This window comes from Dendropsophus ebraccatus, chromosome 3 (genome assembly GCF_027789765.1).
Source record: "Dendropsophus ebraccatus isolate aDenEbr1 chromosome 3, aDenEbr1.pat, whole genome shotgun sequence".
NCBI lineage: Eukaryota > Metazoa > Chordata > Amphibia > Anura > Hylidae > Dendropsophus > Dendropsophus ebraccatus.
Genome location: NC_091456.1, coordinates 138,492,098 through 138,506,434, shown reverse-complemented (window position 1 = coordinate 138,506,434; position 14,337 = coordinate 138,492,098). Strand labels below are relative to the sequence as shown.

General features: G+C 42.1%; 1 protein-coding gene across 1 annotated transcript in view; it reads right to left on the bottom strand.

Annotated features, from left to right (window-relative positions):
• Positions 1-6,234, bottom strand: part of NIM1K (NIM1 serine/threonine protein kinase) — a 64,528-nt gene extending 58,294 nt beyond the window's left edge. Inside the window, exon 1 of the mRNA XM_069962765.1 lies at positions 6,048-6,234. The gene's annotated coding sequence lies outside the window, so the exon portion shown is untranslated. The remainder of the gene's footprint in view (positions 1-6,047) is intronic.
• Positions 6,235-14,337: the final 8,103 nt, after the last annotated feature.

Genomic DNA, 14,337 nt, shown 5'->3' with positions numbered 1-14,337 from the left:
ATGGGTGTGCCCGTGTTCCAATTAGCCATTGCAGACAATGTAAAGTCTGTCTGGAGCCGTACTTTACATTGTCTGCACTGTCAGTTTTCTGTGTGGCCGCATGGAATCCCAGCTAGAGTATATACAGAGTGTATACACTCCGGCCGGAATTCCATAGAAAACAATGCGATGGATTTTTTAAATAAATAGCAATCTGCAACAACGGCCGTTAGTAATTGAAAAAATATTTTGTGTGAACCCAGCCTTAGTACATAAAGCTAAATTTTCCTTTATGATAAACTCTTATGTTGGACAAAGTAACTATGTAGTCAAAGCATTATAATAAAAAGAGAGACCAGTCACTGTATGATGTAAGGGAGGTAACCAGAGACACAGTGGGAATATCAAATTCCATGTAGAAGGCTTGGTCAGATTTAAAACAGTCAGTCATTGTGCTACACTGTATTTGTTCCAGTAAACGTTTTTGCAAACAGCCATCAGCTTAGTCATCTAACAGACAGGTCTCCTTAGTTTTATCTCCCCATATCTGCAGCTGTAAGCATATAGAGACGATTCCCTTGCATATTGTATTTGCACTGTCAACATCATGTGATATCCAAATTGAATAGGACCCCCCCCCACCTCCCAATAAACTCTGGAAGCTGCTCTGATGTTACTAGATCATCTGCAACATCATGAGTTCAACCTCATTCGAATATCAAATACTATTCAGCAATGGTCATCACACACGGTTCTCCAGCTATTAATAAATTACATTTCCCAACATGTCTGCATGAAGGGACTTGTAGTTTTACGACAGCTGCGGTCACAGGTTGCATACCACTGCTGTATTTTACTTGTTAACTATGTGCGGGTTTTTTACGCAGACATTGATTCACACACAGGGGAAGTGTGATGCTCCTGGGCTCTAGTATATATGGCATGCAGAGCCATGCCGCCAACTGCTATGGCTTCACTTACATTATATATTTTATATACATCACACAGTATGAGTTCTATAAAAAACTAATCTATTTACACACTACACTCAAGGCTCAATAGTCTGCCCATGGTCTTGAGAATGGGGACCCCAAAATCCCTGCTGAATGGAGCTGCGGACCATAAACGGTGCCAGCCACGATTACTGCATGCAGGCCATAATCACGTCTTCAGTGATACACAATAGCTGCTCCATGTTGCCAAAACATTGCCAACATCATGCAGCGATTAGGAATTACTAGAGAAGCACGACTCATACTAGAGTGCAATTGCCCGACGTTTGATTACCAGTTGCAGTTGGATGCAGCCCTAGGGAGTCCGGGAAAACATAGATGCAGCCTATGGTTGACAGCCGACAGCCACATGCAGCTCTTCCAGCTGCAACAGCATGTACCTGGGTTATTGCCTGCTCAGCCAATCGGTGACTGGAGTGGGCATTTGTTTGGCTAGACTGTCACATTGCAGCTAGAAGATCCAGGTACGGGACAGGTTAGTTTATTTATTTTATTTTTTTCCCACACTCCCTGCCTTACTCCCTTTTTTCAATTTCACAGGACTTCTCCTTTACATGATTGCAAGGGATCTAATATTCTTTAGGTGCTATATAGTGTAATATTCAGTGCACTGTATGGTAATATATAGTGGTACAATCAGTGCACATTACTTAGTAATGTATTACCTATTTTTATTTTTTTTCAAGAGAAAGGTTTCCAGTGTTGGTAAATATAATGGTAGGGTTAGAATTAATGGGACACTGATAACTTTCATGTTGCCTGAATCAAGTCAAGTCATAGGGGCAGACCCTGGCTGCTTCTCCAGGCCCCACCAGCCTATATTCACAGATCTCTCCCTATACCCAAACAGGTAAAAATCTATCAATGTTGGTGTGATGGAACCCTCAGGGAAGACACCAATGACATCAAGCAGCATAAAAGTGATGACAGGTTTTCTAGACGGCTTCTTACATACTTGCATGTCACTCTAAGGCCATATTCACATTTGCTCTGGTTACTCTGACTGAAGCCTTTAACAGCAATCCTATCAGACTTGACTGCAAGAATAGTGCTTCAGCAATAGTGCAGCAATACCTTTACCAACAACATGAATCCTGACATAAGTCACTCCAGATGATGACCCTTCCCCCACCCATTGAGATGAATGGCCTAAGTGTTAAGTTGGCCGAGCTGCTAAGTAAGCAAGTGGCAATCATGTTGATCCTATTAGACAAAGCAATTTTTTGACAGTTAACGACTGAACGACATTTTATTACACTTAACCTTTTTGCAAACAATCAATGATGATTTTAGGTCCAGGTCTAAACAAGCAATCAACGATTTCTTGTTAGTCGTTTAATCATTGCCTGCAATAACATGAAACGATTATTGTTTAAATCCGAATGATATAACAATTTTTCAAACAATAATTGTCCCGTATAATAGGGCCCTAAGACTGCATTTACACAAACACAGATTTATCTGACACATTTTTGAAGCCAAAGCCAGGAACAGATGGGCGGGTCATAAAGCAAAAACTGAGATTTCTTCTCTTTTCCAAATTTATTCCTGGCTTTGGTTTCAAAAATCTGTCAGATAAACTCTGTGCGTAAACACTTCCTAATACAAGGCCGCAACCATGATAGCTAGATCGCTTGTGCATCCCTTCACTTTAATCAGCTGTTAGCTATTTGTACGTTCATCAGCGGCTGACTGCAGGCCTTATAACATAGGGCGATCTTGGACTGTGTAATAAAGCCTTTAGACCCCAGCAGAGAAAATTAAATTCCACTTCAGTGGTAGCCATACAGATAAATCGCTTAATCTATTGTTTAGAGAACAACACGTAATGATTTTTTCTTTTAAATGATAGTCAGTTAGAGGAGAAGATAAATATTTGTAATTGCGTTCATATCTAGAGGCCATGTTCACACAGGGTATGCCCACACTGCAATTTGCCATAGGCCACAATGTAAAGTACGCAAATATGCAAAAGAACACTCTAGAGACACCATCACTTCTCGACGTCAGTGAACTAGCCAGACCTTCCTCCGGGAAGGAACAACCAAGCCAAGGAATGTCTCCAATCAAGGAAACCACCCAAGCAAGGTATCCATCCACAGACAGCTGTTTCGGGGTATTTGCCCCTCATCAGTGTGGAGTAGAATTCTGGCTAGTGGGAGCTATGCCTAGTAAGTGCATGCTAAAGGACGCTGGTTGACCTCAGGGAAATCAACCAAAACACCACAGAGACACCATCACGTGTCTCGACGTCAGTGTATTCTAGAACATTGCGCCCTGGGAAATCAAATATGCACAAGAACACTGCAGATACACCATCTCATGTCTCAACATCAGTGAACTATGCACCATGTAAAGTACAGCCAGGAGCCGTACTTTACACTGTGAGCACAGGCTTGTATGGCCGCTGTTCACTGAATATCGGCCGCACAAAATAGACTTGTCAGTTATTCTCTGTGGCCGCAGAGATCACTGGACGTAGTGTATACAGCGTGTATGCACTACGGCTGTTGTTCAATACACAGCCGTACACAGAGTACAAACACACACACCATATACACAGCAGATACGCAGCAGATCTGCAGCAGATTTGATGGTGCAGATTTGATGCTGTGTTCAGTTATTTAGATCTAATCTGCTGAGTATCTGCTGTGTATCTGCCGCGTATCGCAGCAGTAAATACGCTGCGTATACGGTGTGTGTGTTTGTACCCTAAAGTAATTGCACACTGTCAATAAACAGAGGCTCGCCGCTGTTGCAACCTGCAATAACGGCTGTTGTTTATTGTAAAAATACAGTGTGTGAACATGGCCATATACTGTGAACCATGAGTGTTTACACTAAAAGACTTGAGAGCGGATAACAATGATTTTGAGGTCATCTCACAAGATGTGATCAATGACAAACCAACTTTCGTTCATAGTTTTATCATTGCTGCGATTCCACCAGAAGAATAACGTTAAAATCCAAACCATTTAATAATGTTTTGCACGATAATCGGCCGGTGTAAAAGGCCTTAACAGGACCAGTTAGTGTTGTATTGCATTATGGACAGAATGGGGAGATTTATCAAAGGGATGTAAAGTAGAATTGGCTCAGTTGCCCCTAGCAACCAATCAGATTACACTTTTCATTCTTCACAAATTTCTTGGAAAATGAAAGGTGGAAGCTGATTGGTTGCTAGGGCCAATTCTACTTTACACCATGTTTGATAAATCTCCCACAATGTGTCCATACTATAAATGTCAGACATCTGCAGGGAAATTTGCCACTGCAGACCTTCCTGGGGATTTCTTGGGAAGAGAAAATAAACATTCATTTAAAATCCACTTTTGCTATTTTTTTTAAATCTGAAGCAAAAGGTTTTTTTTTGCAGATTTTGACTTCCACGTCAATGGGGAAAACAACCATACTTGATAATCTGTGGAGGAAGTAATCCACGCCGCAGGTATGCATACACATGGAAAATATATGCAGAGTGTGAATAATATCTCATCCGCTGTGCTGCCATTGTGTTATACTGTGGACTTCTATCTGCAAACCTGTTGCGTGTGAACGTACTTTGAGGCTATGTTCACACTGTGTATGAATCCGTCTGTGGTGCGAACCGCGAATATACGCACGTAGTTTTGAGGTTGATGCGTTCGCTTAAAAGTATATGATATACGCCCGCACAGTGCACACTACGTATGAGCTTACGGCCGGATCGTATACAACGGCGTGAAAAATAAACAAGACCATTGTTTGAGGATGGAAATGTTGAAACTCACGGCCGTGGATTTCCATGCGGTCCCTTACGGAGTACTTATTTCAGCCAAATTGAACTTGATTTTTCGATCCAAAAGGTTCTGCATGGTTGAGGCGGCTGGGCGAAGATTTCCAAGTAAATGACCTGCTTCAGATCGCTTCCAAACAAGCTAGGGAAGCATAACTGTACTACGGGCGTATGTTCGCGGTTCGAATGCATCCGGCCGCATGTCGATTTTTCCCACGCCAGTAGTTTTAGCCGCACATGTACGTCGGCGTACGAACTACGGACGGACTCATACGCAGTGTGAACATAGCCTTAGGGTGGGTTCACACGTAGCAAATCGCAGCAGATTTCATGCTGCACGTTTTGCAGCGATATCTGCTGTGATTTTCTGTATTTTTGAAAGGTTTACATACTCACAGCAAAATTTTCATTCCACTGCGAGTATGTAAACCTCTGTCCCCCTTGACCTGCGGTGGCCCAGGGGCTGCGGCAGGACAGCGCACAGATTGGCTTAGCGGGACGTCAGGATGCTTAAAGCCACAGAAGCACTCACCGGGCTGCCACAGGTTATGGGGGATGGCCCTTTACATACAGCTGAATTTTCATTCTGCTGCGAGTATGTAAAACCTATTGAAAGTTACAATGCCGGGAATCGCAGCGGATTTCGCAGAGAACCCACAGCGTGAAATCCGCTGCAAATCCAATATGTGTGAAGCTACCCTTAGGAAATAAAATCTAACATAAAAAGTTACACTACTGTACACACCTGGGAAGCTAAGCCTTAATACTAATAAAGGTCTTGCAGATGCCTGGGGTTATGGTTATGTAGATTATACACATATATTCTATATACCTCCTTAGACCACACACACATATACTGTATATACCTCATTAGAACGTCATGGTATTCCTGCATATTCATATATAGCGGTCTACAGTATATACACCTGAAATGTGTTGGTGTAACAAAACAGCCTCCAACTCCAACATTAGCAATTTAATTGGAAATATATTAGGATCTTCCCGTATCCTTCTCTCCCCTCAGCTAAGTTGTATCCTAGAGCGCCCCCTTGACCCCCTCCCAGAGGATAACCTGATGCCTTTAATTGATTTCTATATATTGCAGAGACTTCTAACATTGAAACTCATTGAACCACTAAATAAGCCTGTGCACATACAACGTCACCAGCTCAGTGGAGGGATATTCTACAAGAAAGCACATTATATGACGTACATACTAAGCAGAGAGGCATAAGCGGCAGTGTGTATAGAGATGAAGCAAGTGCCATGTATGCCATTACCTTGTGCTGCTACATTGCTGGTGGTCTGCGGAGCTGCTGGTCCTGGGCAGGCAGTGCTTTATGTAAGCACAGACAGGCAGACAGGCTTCATGTGTTGCTGTTGTCTTTGCCGCCGCTGCTGCTGTTGATGCTGTTCCTAATATTCTGTACCGGGGCAGCTGTTTTGCAATATGCAAAGCCATCCATTCTAGAAAAACAGGGAGGATCTCACTGAATGGGAATGGTGCGTTAGCAAGAAGGAGGGTGGCTGACCGCAGACCCTCATCCCCCTGAGGCTGTGTTTGTGGTGGGAGGTGGAGGAGCTGGGACTATAGCTATGGCAACCAGAAGGAATTAGCAAATGTAATGCTTTCTATTTCAGGTATAAAACTAAGGTGGCTTTAGGTTCTTGAGATGTATTATCTCCTTAGATCCTATTAGTTTTACCCTCTCTTTTTTGTGCGGTTTGTTATGTAACAAGCTTCTGTTTAATTATAAGAATTTTTTTTCCTTTTTTTTTTAATCTTTGCTTCCTACATCCAGGATTTTTACCGAAAGCTGATCAACCAGATCGAATGTAAGAACTTGGACTCATAGGGCAGATGTAAGATCAATTTCGTTTTTTTGTGTATCAATACAATTTCCATGGTGTTTTCTGCACAGTTGTGTCAGTACAGTAGTGTGGAGATTTAAACAGTTTCGGAGCTCGCAGCAACATAATGAATGATGATGCTGGGAATTCATTGTCCATATATATGGACTGGGCATGGAGCGTGTGTATGTAGCCTAAGGGTCCTATTAGACTGCCCAATCATAAACTGTAAATGAGTGCAGATCTGCTAGGCATTGTTAGCGTTAGCCTTTAGTGTAAAATAATAAAGTATTAACTTACCTTTCCACGTTCCCTGGTGTCCCCAGGCCCTCCTCGGAGTCCTTGGAGGTCTTCCCTGGTGTCTGCAGCTCTGCCTGTCTCGGAAAGTGATTGGCTGGGACTGGGAGAGAAGGGAGCAAAAGGCAGAGCTGCAGAGACCAGGGAAGGCCTCCGAGGACACCGGGGAAGGCTCAAGGACACCAGGGAACATGGTAAGGTAAGTTAATACTAATACTATTATTTTATACTACATCATCAGCTATCATCATCATTAGAGATGCACGCCTGATGCTGGATGATTTTAGGTCTGGACCTAAAGAAATGATCAGCCGATCGTTCTCTCGAAATGGAGCCAATTACACGGAGCGATAATTGGCCAAATAAGCCTAATTTGGCCAATTATTGCTCTGTGTAATAGGGCCCTAATGGTCCATTTGCACGGACCGATAATTAATGTGTTTTTTTTAACGATCAGTGTTTAGACGGAACGATATATGGTTTAAAAAAATTGTTATTGCGATTGTTATAAGATCGTTTAAGCCCATCTCACACATAGGGTGAATCGTTGAAAGACTGTTTGAACAAAACAATCTGCGAATTTTCAGTGAACAACCAAAGATGATTTTAGAACCTGTTGAAAGATCATGATGAACGATTTATCGTTCGTTGCTTGATCATTCACTGTGTTTACACAAGCCAATTATCGCTCAAATGCAATGAAAATTCGAACGATAATTGTTCCATGTAAACGTACTATCACATTTCATAAATTTTCATCAAATTTCTGACATTATGTCCTATTACATGGGGTGATTATCAGCCAGACAGGCCCATATTGCCCTGTGCAATAGAGTAATGGTGTGTTTACACAGACAGATTTATCTGACAGATTATTGAAGCCAAAGCCAGAAACAGACTATAAACAGAGAACAGGTCCTGAAGGAAAGATTGCGATTTCTCCTCTTTTCAAATCCATTCCTGGCTTTGGCTTCAATAATCTGTCAGATAAATCTGTCTGTAAAACACACCATTACGATTAACTAATAAACTAGCATCCTGCTGGGAACTCATTGACTTTTAACCTTGTAATAGGAGATGTGAGGCAGACAGCTGATAACAGGAAGGGGACACATGACTCCTTTACAGATGGAATGAAGCTGTCTAAAATGGCTTTTAGTCCAGTTTTACAGGAGGGGAATCTAGTCACATTTCTAAAGCCTATCACGTACTCCCAACCCCTTCATACCAGAAAGAGCAGAGGCCGAGAATTCCATCACTTTGACATAAAGTAGGTGTGCAGGTACCCCTTGCGTGTTCCGTTAGTGATGACGAAGCTATAAGAAAATGTGGCATTAACTCAGACACACGCTAAAATAGGCAGCCATTATGCTACGCTGCATGAGAGCCTTCAGCCCTACATCATCCAAAGCCTCTAACAAGAATCCTCAATGCACCCTGTTAAAAGTCTTTTTGGTTTCAAGACACACAATCCATGTGGGGACCCCCAAGTGCCTAGCTCTCTCTACCAGGGACACAGTACGTATGGTGTTGCCCCAGGCTTCACTATGTTGCAAAAAACCCACCTATTGCTATTAATAAGTGGTAAGCAACCTGAAGACAACAAGCCTCGGTGATTCCACAGGTCAGCCCCCCCCCCCCCGGTTCAATTTGCACTCCCTCTGCACTACCACAAGAACACTGTAATGAATACAAACCTAACACACGGAATTTAATGTGTGAACAAAACGGCACAACTCAAACCAAAAAAAGACTTGGATCTTCCCGGACAGGACACATAAACGCTGCTAAATTAACCCCTAGACGACCCTGGATGTACAGTTACGCCATTACGTAACTATACGCCCTGGGTGTTTCTCCTGCTATGAAGCGCGCTCACCGTTATTGACAGGCTGCAGTCATCATGCTGCAGTGTGTCATTAACTCCTTAAACGCCGCAGGAGAAGTCCCCTGTCACTTACTGATCGGGACCACCGCAGTGTGACTGCGGGGGTTCCGATCGCTGTATCAGACCGCCGGAAGTCTCTTACCTTCCTCCATGCGGTCCAATCGGCGATCTGCTCACTGAGCCGGCACAGGCAGATCGCCTATCACACTGATCAATGCTATGCCTATGGCATAGCAATGATCAGTGTAAAAATCAAACTAATTAATGTAAAAGTCCCCCAAAGGGACTTCAAATGTGTTAAAAAAAAAATAAAAACACCAATACACTACCCCAAAGCCCCTCCCCCAATAAAAGTTTAAATGAACCCCCTTTCTTATTATATAAATAAAACATATAAAAATAAATAAACATATAATATACCGTAGCGTAGTTGTCCGATCTATTAAAATATAACAAGCGTCATTGCGAACGGGCGAACGGTGTACACGAAAAGAGGGGAAAAAATGCGCGGATTACCAATTTGATGTTACATTATATATATATATATAAAAATTATAAAAAGTGATCAAAACATCCGATCTTCACAAATATGGTATAAATAAAAACTAGAGATCATGGCGGAAAAAATGACATCTCATACAGCCCCGTAGGTGAAAAAATGTTATTAATAATTAATTGCCAAAAAAAAAGGATTTCATTAAAAATAAATATATATAACATTAGAGAATCTGTGTAAACCTGCATGTGGTTGTGTTCGGACTGACCTATAGAATAATAGTATCACGTCGCTTTTACCATATAGTGCATTACGTAGACACAGGAACCCCCCAAACGTTACCATATTGCATTCTTTTTTACGATTTCACCTATTTATATCTTTATAAATAATAATTTTGGAATTCCGTCATACACGTTATGGTAAAATGAAAGACGCCATTACAAAGTACAATTATTCCTCTAAAACACAGGCACTTACATGGCCCTATAGATAGAAAACAAAGTGCTAGATCTCATAGAAGGGGAGGAGGGGAAAATGAAAACTAAGATCAAAATTTGCGCGGTCCACTGAGTAATTTTGGGCCTGGTCCTTAAAGGGTTAAATTACTGTCCCACTCAGGACTACCTTTGGATAAGGGACAATTCTACTCTAGTAATAGTGGACCAAAGTGGCAATTTCTTTGCACAACAGATAGAAGGAGCTTTGCTTTAAGGAGAAGTCCGGCCAAAATTTATTTTTTATATGTTATTACTTATGGAAAGTTATACAATTTTCTAATGTACATTAATTATGGGAAATGCTCATATACTGCTATTTCCCTTAATTTAGTGTATCAGGAAGTGTTAGAATTATCTCTGAAGCAGTGACGTCACGACCAACGGTGTAATTCCTATGGAGTGTCCAGCAGGGGGCGCTCTCTATATAGAAGTCAATGAGTACCATTGACTTCTATATATAGTGCGCCCCTGCTGGACACTCCATTGGAATTACAATGGATGTGTGTATGTAATGTAATGTACTGTACTTTGCGATTGAATACATTTATGGAATACTTTGGGGAGCAAGTGTCCTTGCTCCCTAAATTATCCCATAAATGTAATCAATATATACATTTGCTGGGCACCGAGCAGGGAGGGAGAGAGGTGCCATCTACCTCCCCCCTCCTTGCTCGGTGCTGGGAAAATATACAAAGTACTACTTCCCCATTATCTGCAGATAATGGGGGAGTAGTACCTGTGCTATCTTATCGCCGCCCGCGCCGCCGCTCACACAAGTGCCGCCCGCTCTGCTGCTGCCGCCGCTCACACAAGTGCTGCCCGCTCCGCCGCCGCTCACATAAGTGCCGCCCTCTCCGCCGCCGCTCACATAAGTGACGCCCGCTCCGCCGCTCACATAAGTGCCCCCTCCTCCTCCGCTCCCCCTCCTCCTCGAAACACTATGGCCCCGCTGACTCCCCCCCGCCTGCCTGTGCCGCTCCTCACACTACAGGGGGAGCGGAGGAGGAGGAGGGGGCACTACTGTGAGCGGCGGCGGCGGAGCGGACGGCACTTATGTGAGCGGCGACGGAGCGGGCGGCACTTGTGTGAGCGGCGGCGCGGGCAGCGATAAGATAGCACAGGTACTACTCCCCCATTATCTGCAGATAATGGGGGAGTAGTACTTTGTATATGTTCCCAGCACCGAGCAGGGAGGGGGGAGGTAGATGGCACTTCTCTCCCTCCCTGCTCTGTGCCCAGCAAATGTATTCATTGAATACATTTATGGGATACTTTGGGGAGCAAGGACACTTGCTCCCCAAAGTATTCCATAAATGTATTCAATCGCAAAGTACAGTACATAACATTACATACACACATCCATTGTAATTCCAATAGAGTGTCCGGCAGGGGCGCACTATATATAGAAGTCAATGGTACTCATTGACTTCTATATAGAGAGCACCCCTGCTGGACACTCCATAGGAATTACACCGTTGGTCGTGACGCCACTGCTTCTGAGAGAATTCTAACACTTCCTGATACAATAAATTAAGGGAAATAGCAGTATATGAGCATTTCCCATAATTAATGTACATTAGAAAATTGTATAACTTTGCATAAGTAATAACATATAAAAAATAAATTTTGGCCGGACTTCTCCTTTAAAGGCCTTGAAGCTTTTGGCCAGCCAGGGTTGACCATATGTGAACCTGTCCTAGCTAACTACAGTATCGGTGGTAACACCACATCTTCCTGAGGCCTCAGCAGTAATAGGTCTCCTGGTTTGGTGTCTTACATGTGTGGAAGTCTCTCCAGCAGAATAACACAAGCACAATATAAACACAGTTCCTATATCACTCTGTGCATTAGGTCTTTTCAGCAGTCTTCTGCACAAAATTTCATAAAAAATTATAAGCTTCTTGAGAGCATTATGTTTAGTTACTTGAAATTGCAAGGTCCTGCGTGTCCTTTATTTTGTTGTCATGCTCTGTTTCACGGTGTATAATTTTCTGTTTAATAAAACTTGTTTGAAAAAAAAACCAAAAAAAAAACACAAACACAATATTAACCCTTTACAGTGCAATACAGAACAAACAATGTAGACAGTAGCATTCTGAACAGAAACACAAGAATTACACACAAGAATAAAACCATAAAATGACATCCTCAAATGGTACACTGCAAGAATGGTATACAATTTGACTTGAGCAGATGAACTCCACTGTCACTATGGTACACTCCAATCTCCTGTAAGGTTAGGCTAGGTTCAGGCTGTGTTTTTGGTTGAATTTAACAGTTTTTAGGCATGTGAAAAGGAAAAAAGGATATGCTAATGCTTGCTAAAATGGATGCTACAGTAAAATCTGTTTCTCCTTGACTTACGTTTTATAAAAAACAAATAGATGGCAACGTAGATGTTTTTTTTTTTTTTTTGTACACAGTTGCGCTGTTGACTATATTTTTGTACACAGGTAAATCAAATCTACTGTAATGAAAACTGTGAAACAGAGACAAAAACAGTGTAAACCCTCCCTTTCCTGTGAGACCACAGTGCATGCCTCCAACCTCCAAACCAGCAGCGAAAGACAAAGGAGGAAATATACCAAGAACTTTTCATTTGTGTGTGTCCTGCTTGCCAAGTGGTCAGTAAGGGGCGTGGTATTTCATGAAAGGAGGCATGGCCTCTGTACACACAAGCATAAATTGTAGTTATTATCTATGGACTTATGAAGATCTATTGAAAGGAGTGAACATGGATGGAATTGTACTGTAGATACATGGAATTGTAGATATGTATAGTGTATAAAACATTGTTCTTGATAAACTCCCTCCCCTAATATCGAGACTCATAAAATGTGGTCCTCTTTGGTAGGGCCAATCAAATTGTCTAATTTTAAGTGGAATTATGAAAGCTGAATCTGTACCCAGTACCCTGGAATGTTGCACAGTCTAGTATTCAACCTTGACTTCAACAATTGAAGTTTAGCTCAGGGGGCCTCCCATTTCTTTTAATCATTTCTGAGATGTTTCTGCACCTTGATTGGAGTCACCTGTGGTAAATTTCGATGATTGGACATAATTAGGAGAGACGCCTCCCTGTCTATATAAGGTCTCACAGCAGACAATTTATATTAGAGCAAAAGTAAAGCCATGAGGTGGAAAGAACTGCTTGTAGAGCTTAGGGACACGGTTGTGTGGACGCACAGATTAAGAGAAGGGTACAGGGAAAGAAATGTGGAGCAAGACTCTCCCTAGCGTTTTTCCCCCACTAGTAAAAGAAAAAGTAATCAGGACGTGAAATTCAGATACAGCGATTGGCACTACTGTTAAGCTGGAAGTACTGATTGGCAGGCACAGAGTTTTAGTGTACACATATGCAAAGTTTTGCAGATCTCCAGACAGAACAATGTGTGTGTTGTACTATGAATGGAGGAATAAGTGTTCTTGTAATGTAACTCGGGTTCTAGTTACTAACTAAATACCTATGGAAAACACTGAAACTCTCTTTTATCACAAAATGAATAAACTTTATTATTAAAAACACATGATTGTAACAATTCATATAAAACAATGAACCACGACTAAAAAATGATTGAAAACAGCGAACATACAAGAGGGAGTTTTAGTGGTGCAAATTTACAGGATGCTTAAAAATACGAAAGTGCCAACAATAATAATAGGCAAAAATCTGTAATGCAGGTTCTCTTGAGTACAATGGTACCCCATATGCGGACGTAAACCACTGTATGGGCACACAGCGGGCCTCAGAAGGAAAGGGAGCGCCAATTAGCTTTTCCAATGCAGATTTTGCTGAAGAAGTTTCTGAGCACCAGGGGCGTTTGCAGTGCCCCTGTAGTGTCAGCAGAGAGAAACCCCCCCATAAGTCCCCCCATTTTGGAAAGTACACCCCTCAAAGAATTCATCTTGGGGAAGAATGAGCATTTTGACCCCACAGGTATGAGAGGAAAGTATTCAAAATTAGACAGTATAAATGAAAAACTCGAATTTTTCCAATAATATGTTCGTTTAGTTTGAAATTTCTCAATTTCACGACGAACAGGAGAAAAAATGTACCCACAATTTGTAATGCAGGTTCTCCTGGATACAACGGTACCCCATATGTAGGCATAAACCACTGTATGTGCACACAGGAGGGCTCAGAAGGGAAGGAGCGCCAACTAAAATTTGCAGTACAGATTTTGCTGAAGAAGTTTCTGAGCGCCAGGTGCATTTGCAATGCCCCTGTAGTGCCAGCGGAGTGAACTCCCTCCCATAAGTCACCCCATTTTGGAAAGTACATCCCTCAAATAATTCATCTTAGGGTGTGGTGATTATTTTGACCCCACGGATATTAGAGGAAAGTATTCAAAATTGGCCAGTAAAAATCGAATTTTTCTAATAATATGTTCGTTTACTTTGAAATTTCTTAATTTCACAAAGAACAGGAGAGAAAACGCACCCCAAAATCTGTAACGCAGGTTCTCCTGAGTACAATGGTACCCATATGTGGGCATAAACCACTGTATGGGCACACAGCAGGGCTCAGAAGGGAAGGA